This window comes from Hemiscyllium ocellatum, unplaced genomic scaffold, assembly GCF_020745735.1.
Source record: "Hemiscyllium ocellatum isolate sHemOce1 unplaced genomic scaffold, sHemOce1.pat.X.cur. scaffold_199_pat_ctg1, whole genome shotgun sequence".
Lineage (NCBI taxonomy): Eukaryota > Metazoa > Chordata > Chondrichthyes > Orectolobiformes > Hemiscylliidae > Hemiscyllium > Hemiscyllium ocellatum.
In genome coordinates this window covers 1,180,842-1,201,036 of record NW_026867939.1, presented here as the reverse complement: position 1 = coordinate 1,201,036, position 20,195 = coordinate 1,180,842, and positions in this window count along the sequence as shown.

Genomic DNA, 20,195 nt, shown 5'->3' with positions numbered 1-20,195 from the left:
ATTGAATTGGAAACAAATACATACTGTTAAAAAAATTCAAAAATGTTGAGACACAAAACCAGGGAGAAAAAAAAACACGTCACCAGCATTTGATGGAGATACAAAACTACAGTGTGAATGTACAATCTGATAAAGAAGCAAGTGACAGAATAAGAAGCACATCAAGTTCTAATTTTCAATGGGATCAGATCCCGATTTTCCTGAAAAGTGGTGCTTTTCACCAAACCTCACTTTTCCAAAAACAAGCTTTCCCCAGTCACTAAAACTTCATTAGCCATTCTTCCTCCCCTTCCTACTCTTTCTTTACACTCCTACTTCCCTTGCACTACACCTTCTGCTGCCACATACTCTTCCACTGATGATATCTCTTCACATCTTTTTTCTCCCACTTCCACTGTAAGTTACACCAAGTTACCTTCCTGATGAAGGGCTTGTGCCCGAAACGTCGAATTTCCTGTTCCTTGGATGCTGCCTGACCTGCTGCGCTTTAACCAACAACACATTTTCAGCAAGTTACACCAATTCCGTAGTTACTCCCACTTCCACTGGCCATCTCGTACCCATTTTTGCTTTCCAACTGGGGTGATGGGAGCTCCTGGCTTCTGTGCTGCTATTGGTCTTACATGAATGATGAGATTGAGATGATCAATGCCCAATGTCTAATAGTGTATGTCTGTCATTGTCCAGTGCACATGAATAGGGTGGGTTTTTCCCCCATAGACAGTGGAACGTTTTTTTCCTGTCCCTCTGTCACAGCGCTTAACCAAACAGCCTCGTCCCAAATAAGAAACACCTCTCCTCAGAATCAGAAGTCCATGCATCTGTTGTCCCTAAACGTTGCGAGGATAGTGACCACATTGTTCAATAAGCCATGTTCTAGCCTTTTTCTCTTGAGTATTTTAACTGATTTTCCACTGTCAGTTGAGGTGAGATCAGAGTAACTTCCCTTGCCATCAAAGTAGTATAAGACTCATGTGGTATCATTCACCCTCAGCAAACTGTGGTTAATGGGAATCCGAGGAAATTCTGTGCTGGTAATTCCCTCAATGAACAATGACACCTTACCCAGAGCTATGGGAATGACAAATTAGTGCCTTATTAGTGCCTTTCAAAACCATGGATGGATTTGTCTTATTAATAACATCATGATACATTCTGTTTTCACAGTTTGGTCTAAAGTCTCAGAAAAGTAAGAACTTGCTGGTTGAGTCTCACCCCAATGAAATCAGAGCATTACAATAATATAATGATTCCGATTATTTTCAATCACTTACTTTCTGAGGACTGGTCGTGCAGTGTCATTGCCACTGAGATCAACATTTTTGCTGTTCAACAGCATCACATCACATTGGCTCAAGGCTGCACCATTCCCCAATTCTATTTCATTCTCCAGCTCATTCGCCATGCTCGCCAGATATACGAGGCTCACAAGGTGGAATAACAGAGATGCCTATGAGCATCTGGTACCTGCCACCCCACCCATGCCCTGCAATCGCAGTCCATCCCCTCCCCCAAGCCTGTCGTGTATTCACCATCCCTCCTAAACTTCCGCCCTCTAATGCTGAATGTTCTGTACTCAGCAAAGGTCTCAGCTTTATCCCACTGTGCCCCACTTTAATGAATTTCAGGAATGACATAATGTTGAAGTCCTCTTCCAATATCTTCTTCTCGGTGCCCATTTCTTTGGGCAAGAGTCCACTCGCCATCCCATAGACCGTTCGCCCAGCTTCAACACTCTCCCTCCACCTGGATCCATTCCTCTGGCGTTTATTTGAACTCAATATGTTCATTGAGAACGCTCCATTAGAGTTTGGTTGTCTTAAATTCTCTTTATTCCCCCTCACCCTATCCCATCTATCACTCTCTGAACAGATTGTACGCTGTATGCTTCAATCAACCCTGACTATGTTATTTAGCCTGTGTCGATAAGGGAGGTGCTGCTGCAGTCTGGTGGACTCACCTCTACATTTCAGCGGCTGAGTGCCAGCTCTCAGATACCTCCACATATCACCTGCTGGTCCATATCTCTACCATGGCACGTCAGGCTATTTTATTAACTAAATCTGACCACATTTCATCTGGATATTCCCACTCACTCGCTCACACACACCCCACCCACTCATCCCCACCCAACAATCCTGAAGCTGATGGTCCTCTGATCGCAGAGTTCTCTTTTATCTCCTTCTGAAAATCCACAAACAGAACTGCCTGGGCAGACCCATTGCTTCAGCCTGCTCCTCCCATACAGAGGGGGTGCATGGATACATACGTGGGCCCAAGTTATACCTGCTCCTTCATGTATTACATAGACCATTCCTTGTTCCAGTTCTATTCCAGCTCCCATCCACAACTCTTTCTCCGATACGTAGATATTATCATTACTGCTGCTCCTCTCTCTTGTCCAGAATTGGAAAAGTTAATCGTTTCCAATTTGTACCCCTCTCTCACTTTCAACTGATCCACCTCTGACTCCTCCCTTTCTTTCCTCGCCATCTCTGCTTCTACTTTTGGGGATAGATCGGTCAATGATATTCATTATTAATCCACCGACTCCCACAGCTACCTGGAGTATACATCCTCACACCCTGTTTCCTGCAAAGACTCCATTATATTCTCCCAGTTTCTCCATCTCCACCGCATTGCTTCTGATGATGTCAACTTCAAAAATGTGGCCTCTGAAATGTCCTCCCTCTTCCTCAACCGAAAACTCCCCAGCACTGTTATTGACAGGCCCCTCAACCAGTTCTGACCACCTCCTGCTCATTTACCCTCAGCCTCTTTCTTCCTTGCTGCAACAGCGTTAGCGTTCCCCTTGTCCTTACCTACCATCCCACCAGCATTCACATGCAGAAGATCGTCCGTCTGCATTCCCCCAACTCCAACGAGATGCCACCACCAGACATAGATTTGCCTCATCTCACTTTTCCGCTTTCTGAAGTGACCATTTCCTCCAGGACACCCTGGTCCGCTCGGTATTCACTTCCCACGCCTTCCCCACCCCCCACACCATCTCCCCCCACCCCCACCACAGTTACACTTCACTTTCCCCTGCCGGAGGTGTTACAATTTCCCATTTACCTCCTCCCTCATCACTAACCTGAGGCCAAACATACCTTCCAGGTGAAGTAGCTTCCTACCAACATTTCCCACAATCCAGTCTACTACATTCGCTGCTCACATTGTGATCTGCTCTACATTGGGGAAACTAAAGGTAGATTGGGTGACTACTTCACAGAATATCCAAGCTGTACCTATGCAAAAGACCCTGAGTTTCCAGATACCTGCCAGTTTAATACCCCATCCTGTTCCCTGGCGAATATCTCTGGGTCAGGCTTGCTGCAGTGTTCCAGGACATTTCAACGCAAGCTGGAAGAACAACACCTCATTTTCCGTGGGTGGACGCTGCAGCCATACAGACTCAAAACAACGTTCAAACGTTTTAGGGACAAAAACTCGTCAGTGCCCACAACCCAGACACCAGGCCTAGTTCTCACGTGGCCTTCCATTTCTCACCCCTATTGCTAGCTATTAACAGTCTCCATGAACAGCTATTCAGCCTCTGCTGTATATTAATCAACATTTTCAGAGCTACCAAGCGTTCTGTGGAAGGGCCACTGAACTCGAAACTTTAATTCTGATTTCCCGTCACAGATGCTGCAGAACTTTTGCAGCAACTTCGGTTTTTGTTTCAACAATGTCTCACAATGGTTTTGTATCACAATGCAATATGTCATGGATATTTGGTGCTCTGTCAAACATAGGAACTTTGTAATTACTCATTTAATGCCCATTAACAAATATTCGAGATTCAACTGAGATAGCAGCTTTGCTTATATCGTTCAGATCAGTAAATTTTTCACAGTTCAGAAAGAAGAAGAATCGATAGAGGCAAACTCAGCAGGTCTACTGCAGAAAATACGGAGGTATGGCATTGAGGGTGCGTCAGAGGTTTGGATTAGGAATTGGCTAGCTGGAAGAAGACAGAGGGTAGTAGATGATGGTAAAGGTTCATCTTGGAGTGCAGTTACTAGCGGTGTTGCGCAAGGATCTGTTTTGGGACCATTGCTGCTTGTCATTTTTATAAATGACCTGGAGGAGGGGCTAAAAGATTGTGTGAGCAAGTTTGCGGATGATACGAAAGTCGGTCAAGTTGTCAACAGTGAGGAAGGATGTGGCAGGTTACACCGGGATATAGATAAGCTGCAGAGCTGGTCAGAAACGTGGGAAATGGAGTTCAATGTAGGTAAATGTGAAGTGTTTCACTTTAGTAAGAGTAACAAGAAGTTGGAGTACTGGGCTAATGGTCGGATACTTGGTAGTGTGGATGAACAGAGGGATCTTGGTGTCCATGTCCACAGATCTCTGAAAGTTGCCACCCAGGTAAATAGTGCTGTGAAGAAGGCATATGGCGTACTTGGCTTTTATTGGTAGAGGAATTGAGTTCCGGAGTCCTGAGGTCATGTTGCAGTTGTATAAGTCTCTGGCGCGGCCGCAACAGTAGTATTGTGTGCAGTTTTGGTCGCCATACTATAGGAATGATGTGGAGGCACTGGAACGTGTGCAGAGGAGGTTTACCAGGATGTTGCCTGGTATGGTAGGAAGATCGTATGAGGAAAGGCTGAGGCACTTAGGGCTGTTTTCATTGGAGAAAAGAAGGTTTAGTGGTGAATTGATAGAGGTGAACAAGATGATTAGGGGTTTAGATAGGGTTGACAATGAGAACCTTTTTCCACGTATGTAGTCAGCTATTACGAGGGGGCATTTCTTTAAATTAAGGCGAGGTAGGTATAGGACAGATGTTAAGTGTAGATTCTTTACTCAGCGAGTCGTGAGTTCCTGGAATGCCCTGCCAGTAAGAGTGGTGGACTCTCCATCTTTATGAGTATTGGATAGGCATATGGAGGATAGTGGGCTAGTGTAGGTTAGGTGGGCTTGGGTCGGCGCAAAATCGAGGGCCAAAGGCCCTGTAATGCGCTGTATTTTTCTATGTTTCTAAGTCTGGCAGCCTCTGAGCAGAGATACACAGAATTAACCTTTGATTCCAATGTGACTTTTTCAGAACAGTGTCACATCATATTCGATATGTTAACTCTGTTTGTCTCTGCACATACTTCCTCATCTGTTGCACTTCTACCATCGTTTTCTGTTTGTGTTTCATGTTTCCGTATCACTATATTTCATGTTTCTTGACAGGGCTACATGCTGAATTTGGTTACATATGGACAATGTCGTCCTTTCCTGTTCCTATTATAGTTGGTGTGTCTGGGACACCTGTGTTACGGACGAAATCTGTTTCTTCTTTAAGATTCAAAGGAAAAAAGTTATTTTTTTCTGCTTATCCTGTATATCTCAGGAACTCCACTTTGTTTAAAAAGACATTTTAGATGCAGCTAAAATTTCATGTGATAATAGGAATAGATTATTGATGGTGGAGCACTCTGTGTCCTTCGTTGAATGAGCTTGTGTACCCCTTCTGCAAAGGCTTTGATTACATATCGTAGAATTATTATTTACAGCAAAAGTGGGGGAAACTCAGCCCATTGTCTCTTCCAGCTCGGAATGACTGTATCTCTACTGTTAGTCTCCTGTATTGTCCCCATTGCCCTTTACATTTTGTTATTAGTGTCTGATTTTAATTGTAAGTATTCTGCCAGATATGAACAATATGATCAATCTCAAGCTAACAAAAAACAGAACCTAGAGGGCAAGCTCAGCGCGTCTGGCAGTATCTGTGACGAGAAATCAAAGTTAATGCTTCATGTCCGGTGACCGTACTGAATCTGTATTCCCAATGATTAAATGTGTGTATATAAAATATAGTTGACTTTATTGCATTTAATATCATCCTTTTAGTTCACTTTGTGATTCAGCATTGCATCTCCCAAATGTTAGCTGTTTCCTTGTTAAGCATTAGCTTTAATTCTGTCTGTCAGAAAGAGGGATGATGACTGGGGAATATCATTGTACTTCCTGCAGTCTCTGCAGCCACTGCTCCCATTCCGCCCTATCTCCCAGCCAATATCATGTTCACTTGAACCTGACTCATTAATTCATAAGTCTAAATGAATACGTTCATTGTAATTATCCCTTTTAGATTTGGACTGATGCCAAAATGCGTCAAAAATACGGTTTACAGCAAATAAAACTGCATTTAAAAATCTGTCAATTTATATAAATAAATTACTGAGGTATATTCCCTATGGAAGTTCCAAAGTTGAGTTATTAGAGCAGTGAGAGGAACATTCAGAGAAGTCCACATTTCCTGTCTATATTCAGGGCGACTGTGCCCAGTGACAGTTTGTTCACTAGCGTTTGTTCCCGTGGAGGAGAGATCAGCACAGTAACAACATCCTGACTGTGATTCTTTTGGGGGTGGACGGATTTTTGGAGAGATGTTTACAGCATAGTAAACAGACAACAGAGCAGAATCATGTCGCCTACGAACAGAAAATATTATTTTTCTCCCTCACAGCTGACTTCACTTGAGCAATTTATGTTGGGAGATGTGACCAATAGCCAGCAATGTCAACATGTAGTCCAGTTCAGATATATTGTGAATTGAATGTGCTGTATTGAAAGCTGAATTGCTCTGACTGTGATTGATGTCAGTCTCCGTGCAATGCAACTGTGTCACTGGAGGTTTTCCCTCTCCTATTAGTAAGAGGCTTCATTCAGTGCACTCTCCTACTGTAGTAACAGATGCATCAGCTCCAACAGTAACAGAGATCAACAGCTGCATAGATCTGAATCGGAGAATAGCGGACTGGAACATTACAACAATGGAGAGGAGGTTTTCCTTGAGTCTTTTCAAGGTTTACCCCTATTGGGGATTTATACCATATCGGATATCAGCAGTGCTGATGATTATTCTGGGTGGGGTGGAGGGTGTGCTACTCACCTATTCTCGCTATTGTTGGTGTTCTCTACCTCTGTCCATTCATTAATCCCATAAACAAGTTTGAAATTCGTTGCAATTTCTGTTATCGATATTTGTCAGAGAAAGAAACTATTGCCTTCCGTTTCAAATGCAGTCTCCATTCATTATCCATGAATTGCAGACCACTCCCTCACAAACATCTGCAAACAAATCTGTGCACAACCTCGAGATCCCTTTTTGCCCGGAACTGATTTATGGCTCCTGTTCTCTCTGTTACCAAACCTGTCCACTGCCAACTCCTAATATCCCCAATCTCCATCTCTGCGTCAGTGATGTGGCTGAACAAACCATTGGCTGCACGTTGGTAAAATTCAGACTTAATGTTTCAAGCTCTCTTCGTATAACCTTTCCAATTACAAATATTTCAATCACAAAATTGCTCCTGTCTCGGAGGTTACTTCATGATTCGGACAATGTATGAATGTAGGAATGTCGGTGGATGTAATTCATAAGCAAAACTTATTGAACGAAAGTTATTGTTTCTAGTGATTTGTTTCAAGTCTACCACAGCTGATGACAGAACTTAAATAAAAATGATAAGAATTGGAATAAAAATGAGTTTCACAAAAACAAACATAAAAACAACGTTTTGTCTGAAAACCTTATTCTTTCACTGTTCAACCTCGGTGAAGAAATCCAGTGTTATTACCCGGTCTGGATTAAATATGACTTTAGACGCATGGCAATATGCTTAACATTATTTTGGATTGTGGAATGGCCTCAGAGTCAGGGTCACCAAATACTGCCCTTCGCAGAGATGTCAACATCCCACGATTTAAAAAAAAGAAGGTGAAATCAAATAAAGGAAGTAGCTGAAAATCTGGAATTATACCAAGAAATGCAAAGAAACGAACAGAAAGTGGTGGGAAACTTTCCTGAACTGAAAGCAGCTGGAAAGGAGTGTGATTAATACCATTGACAGGGAAGTGTGCTTTGAAGGGGAGGAGGAAGCAATAGAGAAAGAGAGATACAGAAGAAAAAGAGCAAACAAAGATAATGATGATCAGCTGGGCTGGAAATCAAACGTGAGATTCACCTCATTTATTTTTCGGCTTTCCCATCTTCCTGAATATCATGTCCTTGTAAAAACAGGTATCCCCCGCTTTTCAAAAGTTCGCTTTTCGCCACTTCCCTTTCCGAATGATTTGCATTAGGAACTTGTTTTGATAACCAAAAGAAATCCGAACAGGATTTTCACTTTTACAGAGAAAGCCGAAATTTTTCCCATATAAATTAGTGCTACTGCACTTTACACCATATCAGCTTGTGAACAGATTCGTAAGACACTCTACTTACAAATATTGAGGGAAACCTGTATATATCTAAGATCATGTTTAAAGTGATTTGATTCCCTCTGTCTGTCCTCCCTGAGTGTCGAATCTTCTATATTCATTAATAAGATATGGCTATCTCTGACTGGGGCAGCATTAGTTCATTGTTCCAGTTGCCTTTGAGAAGACCTTGAGCTACTGCAGTCCACGTGATTGATCAGATTGGGTTTAATTTATTTTAGTCAAATGTACAATGGAAAGTTTGTTTTGCGGGTAGTCCAGGCACATGACCCGAAACAAGAAAACAGAGATCACAGGATCCATGGACAGATTGAGGCATACAAGGCTACAGCTTCACAAGAGGTGTGCAAAGTAAGATCGACATTAGTAAAATTACTATTATTTGAAAAGTGAGAGATGTCAATTTTTCTGTCTAATAATGGTAGGGAAAGAAGTATTCCTGAGCATTCTGGTCCTTGTTTTCAAGCCTCTGTGTCTCCTCCCTGTTGGAAGAGGTTGAAGGAGATCATTACCGGTTTGGGAGAGATCTTTGATGTTGCCAGCCTTTCTGCGACAATGACAAGTATAAATGGACGGAAGGTTGTCTTCCGTGACGGTCTGGACTGTGCACACAACTGTCTGTAGTTTCTTATGGTCCTAGGCAGAGCAGTTACCATGTCAGGTCATTATGCACCCGAATAGAATGCTTTGAGTTACCAGTATGAAGAGCACTGGGAGACGGGTGGTTTCAAAGTAGTTAGATGTAAAAATTGGCTGTTAAATGCATACCCATGTTCTGGTTACTGTTTAGGCAACAATTGAAATTTAACTGATAATGTTAAATTATGTCCTCTGTACCAAAACCTTTTTGAATGTATTGTATTGTCAACATCGAACCACTGAGCCAACAGCTGCTTCAAACGAATAGAGAAGCCATCACCATCACAACGAAGGAGAAAGAGACAAACAAAGGGAAGGGGAGAGAGAACACAGCGACGGAAACAGATGAACAGTCAGTCAAAGAGAGAAAGAAAACAAAACAAGGAAATGTGCAGGGAGAAGGGAAGATAATAGGTTCAGGGAAAGAAACAGAAGACAGGGAAAAGGAATACACAGGGTTATAGTCAGTGTGAGAGAAACAGTGAGAGACAATGGTCACAGGGAGTTGGGGATAGGGTCAAGGGGAGCTGGGCAGAATGGGAGAAGTTGGGGGTGATGACTGGAGAGACTTCGGCATGAGCACTGGAGGGAGATGGGGGTAGGAAGGTGAGGATTTATTTTGTCCTGCGCCAAGATGTCCAGGCAGATAATGGATCCAGGTAAGCATGAATGTATTGAATGATGGCTGTAAAACATGTCTGAGAGGCAGATAGGTTACGCTGCACAGGGCGTGCGCTAGGCGATATCAATATGAACAAAATCAACAAATTCTGAGGTTAGAGAGTCCATTCATCAGTATAATAACAGCTAGGAAGAAGCTGTTCCTGAACTTGCTGTTCTATGTGTTCAAGCGTCTGTATCTTTTAGCCTGATGGAACAGGTTGTGGGAGATTTTTACAGGCATAAGATGGGTCTTTGGTAATGTTAGAACAAACAACATTCCAGTACAGGAACAGGCCATTCGGCAGACCAAGAGTGGGCCGATCCAAATCCTCTATCTCAACCTGTATCCTATTTTCTAAAGGTCTGTATCCCTATGCTCCCTGCCCATTCATGTATCATCCCAGAAACATCTTAAATGGAGCACCACTGGTCACAGTTCTCCATTTTGAGAAACTCCCTTCCCCTACTACGCTCTGTCCCCATTGCCAAGCCAGTTCTTTATCCATGTAGCTAGCACACCCTGGACACCATGTGACTTCACTTCCTCCACAACCCGACCATGGGAAATCTTATCAAACGCCTTCCTGAAGTCCATGTACATGACATCTACAGCCCCTCCCTCAGCAATCAACTTTGTTACTTCCTCAAATAATTCTACTAAGTTGGTAAGACATGACCTTCCCTGCACTAACCCATGTTGCCTATCACTGATAAGACCATTGTCATCCAAGTGAGAATACATCCTATCCCTCAGTATCTTCTTTCGCAGCTTTCCTATCCCAGACGTCAGGCTCACTGGTCTATAATTAACCGGATTATTCATGCTACCCTTCTTAAACAAGGGGATTAGAAACTTTCCAGTCCTCCGGGACCTCAGTTGTGTTCAAGGATGCTACAAAGATATCTGTTATGGCCCCAGTTATTTCCTCCCTCCCTTCCCTCAATAATCTGAGGTAGATGTTGTCAGCCTTTCTGCGGCAATCAGCCATGTAAATAGAGTCAATGGTTGGGAGATTGGAGTCCGTTATTGTCTGGGCTGTGAACACAATCTTCTGTAATTTCTGATGGTCCTGGGCAGGCCATTACGCACCCGGACAGTACGTTCACAATAGTGCATCTGCAGAAGTCGTGCATGCTAAATATCCTGAGGCAAGTGAGGAAGGAGAGACGTTTTTGAGACATCTTGACTGTCACACGTATGTGTGAAATCCAGGGTAGGTTGCCAGTTATCATCACTCTGAGGGACTTGACGCTCTGCACTCTCTCGACCGTTGATGTAGATAGGGGTGTGTTCCCCTCCGTTCGTTCTAAAGTCAATGATCAATTCTTTACTTCTGCCGAATTTGAGAGGGAGGTTATTATCATTCCATCATGCAACCAAACTCACGATCTCCTTTCTGTGTTCAGCCTCATCATTGTTTGATATCCCTCCTGTTTTGGTGATGTTATCAGCAAACTTACAGTTGGCATTATTTGGAACTTGGCAACACAGCCACGTGTGTACCGGCGTACAGTCAGGGGCTGAGGGACATAGTCGTGTGTATCTATAGGGAGTACAGTGGGGGCTGAGGACACGGCAGTGTGTGTACAGGGAGTACAGTAGGGGGCTTATGACAAAGTCGTGTGTGTACAGGGAGTACAGAAGGGGACTGATGACAAAGCCATGCGTGTACAGGGAGTACAGTAGGGGAGTGATGACATAGCCGTGTGTGAACAAGAAGTACAGGAGCGGGCTGATGACACAGCTATGTGTGTACAGGGAGTACATTTGTGGGCAGAGGGCACATCTCCTTATGTACAGGCTGCACAGTCGAGGGTGAGGACACAGCCATGCGTGTACAGGGAATACAGTTGGGGGCTGAGGGTCCCTGCCGTGTGTGTACAGGGAATACAGTTGGGGGCTGAGGGTCCCTGCCGTGTGTGTACAGGGAGTACAGTGGGGGGCTGAGGACACATCCTCCAAGAGCTCCAGTGTTGAGTGTTATTGTGGCGCAGGTGCAAATACCTATCTTCACAGATTGTGGACTGTTGGTCAGAAACCGGGGGATCCAGTTGCAGAGGGTGGAGCCGCGACTAAGGTCACAGAATTTTGAGATCAGTCTGGAGGGGATAATGATATTTAAGGTGGAGCTGTCGTCAATGAGCAGGAGTCTGGTGTAGATGTATTTGTTGTCCAGATGTCCTAGGGATAAGTGCAGGGCTCGGGATATGGCATCTGTTGTAGACCCGTTACATCAGTCGGCATATTATAGGGGATCAAGTCAGGCTGGGAGATTGGAGGTGATGTGGGCCATAACCAGCCTTTCAAATCACTCCATGTTCATTGAGGTTAGAGCCATCGGGCGGTAATCATTCAGTCATTAAAGCATGAGATTTCTCACTTACAAGGTTGATGTTGGTCTTCTTCAAGCAGGTTGGGACTTGAGCTTGTGGGAGGGAGAGTCTGAAATTGTACGTGAATACCTCTGCCAGTTGGTTCTCACAGGATCTGAATGCACAGCTGGGAATACTAACCAGGCACGTCGCTTTCCATGATTTGACCTGTAGGAAGAGTATCATGCCTACAGCGGTGACAGCTGGCACAGGTACATCCGAGGCTGTCGGGGCAGGTTTCAGCCTGGGAGTCACACAGTTATTCATCATAGACATCCCGTCGCCGACCTCCCTCCATTGTCATCAATACACAGTGACATGGTTGGTGTGAGCACCACTCAGTTAGTGTTGAGATGGAGTAACATCAATAGACTGTGATTGTGCGCCATAATGAAGTAAAGTCACAACAAAAGGGGATAGGGTGTGCTTGTATTGAGAGTCAGTGGTGCAGGGAGTGAAGACTTTACAGGTGTAATTCAGGTCAAGCCACTACTTCAACCTGAATTGAGTCAAGCACCTTGACTGTTGTGCCTTATAGATGGTGGACGGTCCTTAGAGAGCCAGGAAATGTATTATATTTGAACAAACTGAACAAAGGACTTGAGGGCAGTTTTGCTAAGTTTGCAGATGGTGTTGAGGAAGTGGGGAAGCTGCAGAAAGGCTTGAACAGTTTAGGACTGTGGGAAAACACGTGGCTGATGGAACACAATATGGGAAGTTGTGAACATATGGAGTTTGGTAGGCAGAATAGGGGAGAAACTATGTTCTAATAGGATCCATTAAATCTGAAGCACAAAAGCATTTGTAACACTCGTCCTCTCTTATGGTTAACGTGCATGTTCAGTTGGCATTTAGGAAAGCAAAAGCAATGTTCGCATTCATTTCAAGAGAGCAAGAATGCAAGACGGGAGACATACTGCTGAGAATGCAATGGGCTATGGACCGACGGCATTTGGCCAATTGTAACTGTTTTGAACACTGTTTCTGGAGAAAGATCTGCTGGTGTTGGAGGTGATCCATCCTGGAGATGACGGCTTGTCATATGAGCGGCAATGTGTGTACATGATGGAATGTAGAAGAATGGTGGAGGGTGGGGGGCTCTGATTGAAACAAATGGATTACTAAAAAGATTGACACAGTCAGTGTGTAGAAGATATGTCCACTTTTCATAGAGACAATGACAAAATGGCACAATATCAGAGTGAAGGAATGGGCTGAATGGCCTAAATCTATTGCCAAATCTCATGCCGTTTAGGTCATTGGGTCTATTATTCAATGTAGAATTGTAAGTCTCTGACCTGCTCTTGTAACCCTTGTATTTGAATGCTGATTTGAATTCACGTTCTGGTCAATGGTAACCCCTGTGATATGGACGGTGGTAAGATTCAGCGTCAGCCAGTATTCCATTAATATTTTGAATATGAGCTGCTTTCAGTGAGTCTCATCTGGCGGGAGTACATTCTCACTAGGATGATTGTCATTTTCTGCCTGGTATTTTCGATGGATTGATCTTGTTACGCCAGTATTGTTGATTTTACTAAAACAGATGCAATTTACCACAACACTCAGTAACAATAAGTCATCGAATACTGAACAACCTTCTAATAACCGAAAAGTCGAAAATGTTCAATATTAGAAAGAATATTTTCCTGTTCGTGTTCAAATCAGATAACCTGTCCCATCAAGATTCTCAACTTGGACCTATTTTTTAAAAGTCTTTTTTGGATGTGGGCATCGCTGGGTGTGCCCAGCATTTCTTGCACATCCCCAGTTGCCCTTGAGAAGGCGGTGCTGGGCTTCCTTCTCGAACTCCTGCAATCTACCTGCAGTGCTGTGACCCACTAGTGATTAAGGAGTGAATTCCAGTGTTTTCACGCAGCAACAGTGAAGGAACGGCGATATATTTCCAAATCAGTATGTTGACTGGTTCGGAGGGGAATTTGAAGTTTATGGTGTTCCCAAAAGTCTGGGAACGTCCCAGTCTCCTCCTCAGCCTCAGTTCAAATCTTGAATAAACCATCATTTGTGCCTTTGTTAATTCCAGATACATCTGTTTCATGTCCCATTCTAACCACGTGTCCATTGCAAAATAATTGCACTTGAGATGTTTAACTTGTTCTCTGCACAAAATCTGAAAGATGAGCAGACAGGGTATGGTGGGTCACGTCATTGGCTCGTATTCTAGAACCACAGAATGATACTCTGTTGATATCGGCTTGCCTTATGCACATGAGAGAGGGCAGTGGGTCATCCTTCCTTGGTCAAGTCTCTGTCTAATTGCAAACCCACGACAATTTGTTTTACTATTTATTGTCCTGTGGAACAGCTGAACCAGCCACTCAGTTCAAGATCGGCATAACATGCTGGCCTGACCATGGCTGCACACATCCCGTGAGGGCAGAACAAAAGGAAAGGTAGCTCCCTTCCTCTGCCTGCTTCCCATATTCCAACGGCTCATTTCCATTCAGGTAGGTAGCCATTCACTGTATTAGATGTATTCTTTGTGACTGAGTCTCTCCCAAGAGTGATGTCCATCTCCTTGGGCACCTCTGGTGCTGGCTTTATTAATGCTGACCAACAGATTTAAGGATGTTTTTTAAATTCTACTTCAGTGGCAGTGCATTGTAAATGAATTGTTTCCTATGTAACACGAAAGAAATACAGCCAGCTAATTGAGGGAAATGAATTATTGTGATCAAACCTGTGAATGTTGTTGAGGCAGTATTTTGGGTATTGTGGACAGATTTTCTTTCCATTATGTGGACTGATCTCCTTCCCACAGAGAGAGTGAAGAGGAGTTCCACCAGATTAATCCCTGTAATAATGGCATCATGAGGAGTGCGCGAAGGTTGATCTGTAACACTGTGAGAGAACAAGAGGTGATTGAACTGAACCTGAGAGGGATGGACAATCACTCCTTATATTTTAAACAAACAAAGCGAATGTGATAAATTCCATGATTGCTATTTCACTCAGGATGCATGATTCAGGAGAGCTTAAGTGCCTAGGCAGACGTTACGCCCACCCACCCCAACCCCTACTCTCCATTGAGAGAGTCGGAGATGTCCAATTTTTGAATAAACTCTCCCCAAATTAATACAGTGCAGTTGGTGTGTGATCCTGCACTGAATGTTACATTATCCAACACCACGACAGCCGCCACAACACCTTCATTCTAAAACAGTTAACTATTCCCAACAGCTTATGACCTTCATGAAGAACATGAATCTATCTTTTCAGAAATGCAAGGTACTTCCTTAAGGTTTAGGCCAGAAGGCTATAAGACATTGGAACATAAATTAGGACAGTTAGCCCATCGGGTCTGCTCCGTCATTCAATAATCGCTGATAGGTTTCTCAAACCCATTCTACGACCTTCTCCCCGTAACCCTTCATCCCCTGGATAATAAAAAACTATCTATCTCCGTCTCAAATATACTCAATGACCTGCCCCTACAGCCTTCTGTGGCAATAAATTTCAAAGATTCACCCTTCGATGGTTCAATAACTTTGTCCTGATCACTGTTCTAAAAGGTGTTCCCTTTCATCTGAGGGTGTGCCCTCGGATCCTAGTCCAATGGAAACATCTTATCAACATCCACTCTCTCCAGGTCATTCAGTATTCTGTCTATTTTAATGACATTCCCTCTCATCCTTTCAACCTTTATCAAGTATGGACCCGGAGTACTCAAACATTCCTCATGCAATCAGCTTTTCATTCCTATGACCATTCTCGTGAAAATCTTCTGAACACGCTCCAGGACCAGTACATCCTCCCTGAGGTATGGAGCTCAAAGATGAGCACAATACTCCAAATGTTTTCTGACCAGAGCCGTATACAGTCAGTTCTTATATTCAATTCTTCTCGTAGTAAATGCTCCCAATCATAATTGCAATTGCCTCCCTAACTACTGCCTCAACCTGCAAGCTGACCTTGAGAGAACCCTGCACTAGAACTCCCAAGTCCCTTTACACTTCAGATTTCTAAATTTTCTTGCCATTTAGAAAATAGACTATTCCTCTATTCTTCATGCAAAACTGCATGACTTCACACTTTCCAACGTTGGAATGCATCTGACGATCTCTTTACCTATCCAAATCCTTGTTCAGCCTCTCTCCTTCCTCAGTACGATCTGTCCATCTGCCTATCTTTGTATCATCTGCAAACCTAGCCAGAGTGCCCTCAATTCCCTCATCAAGATTGTTAATGTAGCAAGTAAAAAGTTATGATTCCAACACTGAGCATTCTGGATCACCACTTGTCACCGGCTGCCATCCTGAGAAGTAATCTTTTATCCCAACTCTCTGCTTTCTGCCAGACAGACAAGCTTCTATCCATGCCACCACCTTGCCTCTAACACCACGGACCTTTATCATGCTCAGTAATCTCCTGTGTGACACCTTGTCAAAGGCCTTCTTGAATTCCTGGTGGATAACATCCATTGGCTGTGCTTGGTCGAGCTGCTCATTTCCTCTTCAAAGAATTCCAATAGATTTGTTAGGCATGAACTTCCCTTGACGAAATCATGCCGAATTTGCAATATTTTACCAAACACTTTCAAGTATTCAGAAATCTCATCCTACACAATGGATTCCAGGATCTTACCCACGACAGAGGCTAAACTATTCATGGTGGGTTTTTTTTTGTGTCTTTTTCCTTACTCTCTTGTTAAAAAGGGGTGTCACGTTAGTGGGTTTCCGATGGTCTGGGATCGTTCCCTACTCTGGTGATTGCTGAAAGATAACCAAGATTGCCTCCACTCCCTCTTCAGCTATCTCCGTTATAATAGTGGGATGTAGTCCATCTGGTCATGGTTATTTCACCACCTTTGGGCCATTACATTTTTTTCTAGCATGTTCTCCATAGTGGGGGCCATCATACTCAGCTCTGGCTCCTCAATATCTTAAATGTTTAAGGTATTACTCGTGCCTTCCACCATGAAAGCTGATGCACAGTAATTATTTAGTACCTTTTCCATTTTCTCGTTCCCCACTGCCATCTCTCCAGTCTCATTTTCCAGCAGTCCAATGTTCATTTTAGCCGCTGTTTTGTACTTTATATATCGAAAGAAACTTTTACAATCTTCCGTTATCTTACTGGCTAGCTTACCCCCATATTTAATAATCTCCCTCCTTATTTGATTTTGTTTGCCCTCTGTTATGTCTTTGTAAACTTTCCAATCCTCAGGTTTCCCACTGCACTTTGCCACATTATATCATGTCTCTTTTGCTTTTATGCTATACCTGACTTCCCTCGTCAGCTATGGTTGTCCCATCCTCCCTATACAAGTCTCTTTTTCCTCAGGATAAATCTCTGCTGTATCCTGAATTACTCCAAAAATCTCCTGCCATTGCTGTTGCACTGTCGTTCCTGCTGTGCCCTTCTCCCAGTCAATTCTACCCAGCTCCTCACTCATGTCTGTGCAATTGCCTTAATTCAGGTGTAATACCGTTACTTCTGATTTTATCTTCTCCATCTGAAACTGCAGAGTAAATTCAATCATATCATGATCACTGTCACCTTAAGATCCCCTCATCTAGTCTGCCTGCACAAGCTAATCCAAAAAGCCATCACGTAGACATTCCACAAATTCCTTTTCCTGCCAACCACTATCAATCTGAATTCCCAGTCCATCTGTAAAATAAAATCCCACATGATCACTGTAACTTTGCCTTTCCTACAAATCATTCCAGCCCCTGGTGTATCTTACACCCCAGCTCCCTGTATATGACTCCAACTGCATTTTTTCACTTTTTTGATTCCTCAATTCTACCGACAGAGATTCTACACCATCTGAACTTATTACATTTCTTATTATTGATTATTGATTCGATTCCAATCTTAATAAACAGACAACTCTATCTCTCTGCCCACCTGCCTATCTTTTCGGCAGGATGAATAACCTTGAATATTCAGCTCCCAATCCTGATCCTCTTGCAGCGATGTCACTGTAATGCCCACTATGTCGTACCTGCCAATTTATGGATGAGTTACCTTATTCCTTATACTGCATGCTTTCTGATATAATAGTTCAGTCCTGTATTACCCGTCGCTCTTCTCATTGTCATTTGTTTGTCCAGCCGTTGGTACCTACACGGACCCTGACCGCGGGATCATTCCCCTCCCGCTCCAAGTTCTGCAACCCAGATGATATATCCCAAACCCGAGCACCATGTAGGCAACATAACCTTCAGGACTCTTAATCCGGATCACGGAGAACAGTATCTATGCTTTTAACTATACTATCCCCAATTATCCATCATTGGGCAGCATGGTGACACAGGAATGCTGCCTCACAGTGATTGGGACTTGGGTTCATTTCTAATCTCTGGACCCTGTCTGCGTGGACTTTGTAGATTCGCCCGTGTCTGCATTGGGAGCATTAACTCTTTTCTCTCTCCACAGTACGTCTCTGTGTTTGCTTCAGATTTTGTACCATCTACAGTATTTTTGCTTTTGTTCGATGGAGAAATGCAGCAAATGTGACAGGTTTTTGTAAAAGCAGCTGTGGTTCGCGGGTTCCTCTGGGTCTTTAGGAATCTTGCCCGGTCACTTGCTTGAGTGACGTGTCCCTGGATGCCCATTCCATCTGTCTCAGTTCCCGCAGTCCATCGTCACTACATGCAGCCTTTCCTTGTGCCATCCCTGGGACTCCCCACATCCCATTGCCTGGCACTAGATACTCCCTTCGCAGGACTGTGCACACAACGACACTGGGAACTTTCTGACCCTCTGGGGATGCTGGGTAAAGACCCTGCCATTGAAAGGGCCAGAATAACTAGAATCCAATTGAATAGCAAAGCTGAGTAAACAGGCGGAATCATATCCATCTGCTCTGACATTTTCTAATTTTCTGTTTATCCTCGTCCATCTGCAAATAGATGGTCCATATGTACACCTTGTCAAACAGGTTTGGTGGCGGGGATAGATATCAGATCCGGTGGTCATTGGACTGATTCAGTGGTCTCACTTTCCTGACGTCACACTGAAGTTTTTATTATCAAGTCTAACCAGTTTTAAAAAAAGGCCTTGCTGGAGTTGTGCTGAAAGGATATTTGAATTCTGGAGACATTAGAATATGTCACGTGCGAATGAGGTAAGGAATCGTAAGGTAACACAGTTAAATACACGATCAAAGAGCTGGCAGGGGAGGCAGCACTTCCGATATGTGGATCATTGGAATTCCCGAGTCGGGAGGATATGCACAAAAAGGTCGGTATGATCCTGAACTGGCAGCAATTTATGAAACGTGGATTATTGGGATTCACGGGTCACTATGATACACACAAGAAGGACGGGATGCACTTGAACTGATGACACTCTCCGATATGTGGATCATTGAGATTCCCGGTTGATAGGATATGAACAAGATGGACGGGATGGACTTGAACTGGCAGCAACCTCCTGGCAGGCAGGTTTGCTATCGTCCTTTACGAGGGTTTAAACTAGTGTGTGGCGGCCGTGGGGGAGGGGTGTGTGGAACCACAGCAGTAGGTCCACAGGTACAGTGACTGAGGAGGAGTTGGAGACTAATCCCAGTCCAGCTAAGACCAACAAAACAGTGTACTGACCACAATGGCCTGGCAGTCTGAAGTGTGCCGATTTTAATATGAGAAATCTGTTTGTTTGAACAGATATTTCGATGTCGCTGCATGTCAGAAAATAGGAAGAGTTAATGGTTAATTGTCCACTGTGTCCTTCACTGGACCAGCTTGTCTCTCCAGGCACCAAAACTTGTTACTGTGGGTCAGAGAACTTCAGAATTAATACAACACAGAAGGAGGCCATTCAGCCCACCATGCGTCCATGAGCTCTCCAACTTGACAACTTGAAAATAGAGATAATGATCGGAGCTAGACTGAAAGGGAGAGAAATAAACAGAGAGAAAGTCAGTGAAGTGAGATAAACAGAGTGAAAAAAGGAGCGACAGAGTGAGTGAGAGCAAGGGGTGTAAGACGAATGTGAAGTTAGATCAGGAGACAGCATGAGGAGAAATACACAGACACTTTTCTTAGAAACTCTCACAGACTGTTTGGTGCCATACCCTGTGAGCAAAATGCTGATACTGGCTGTCATCCCAGATCATTTATCGCCAATAACATCCCAGAGCTGAGTTGCTGACTGCTGAACACAATCCAATAGACCAATAGATTGGTTCCAGGGAGAAGGTGGATTAATTTACATATTCTGGGCCAACAGGAACATATAGCCCCTGTAGACACTGCGTGAGAGGCAGGGTGGAATCTCAGTGAAGGGAATCACTGGCAGGGGGGAAATCAGGATCTCAGCTC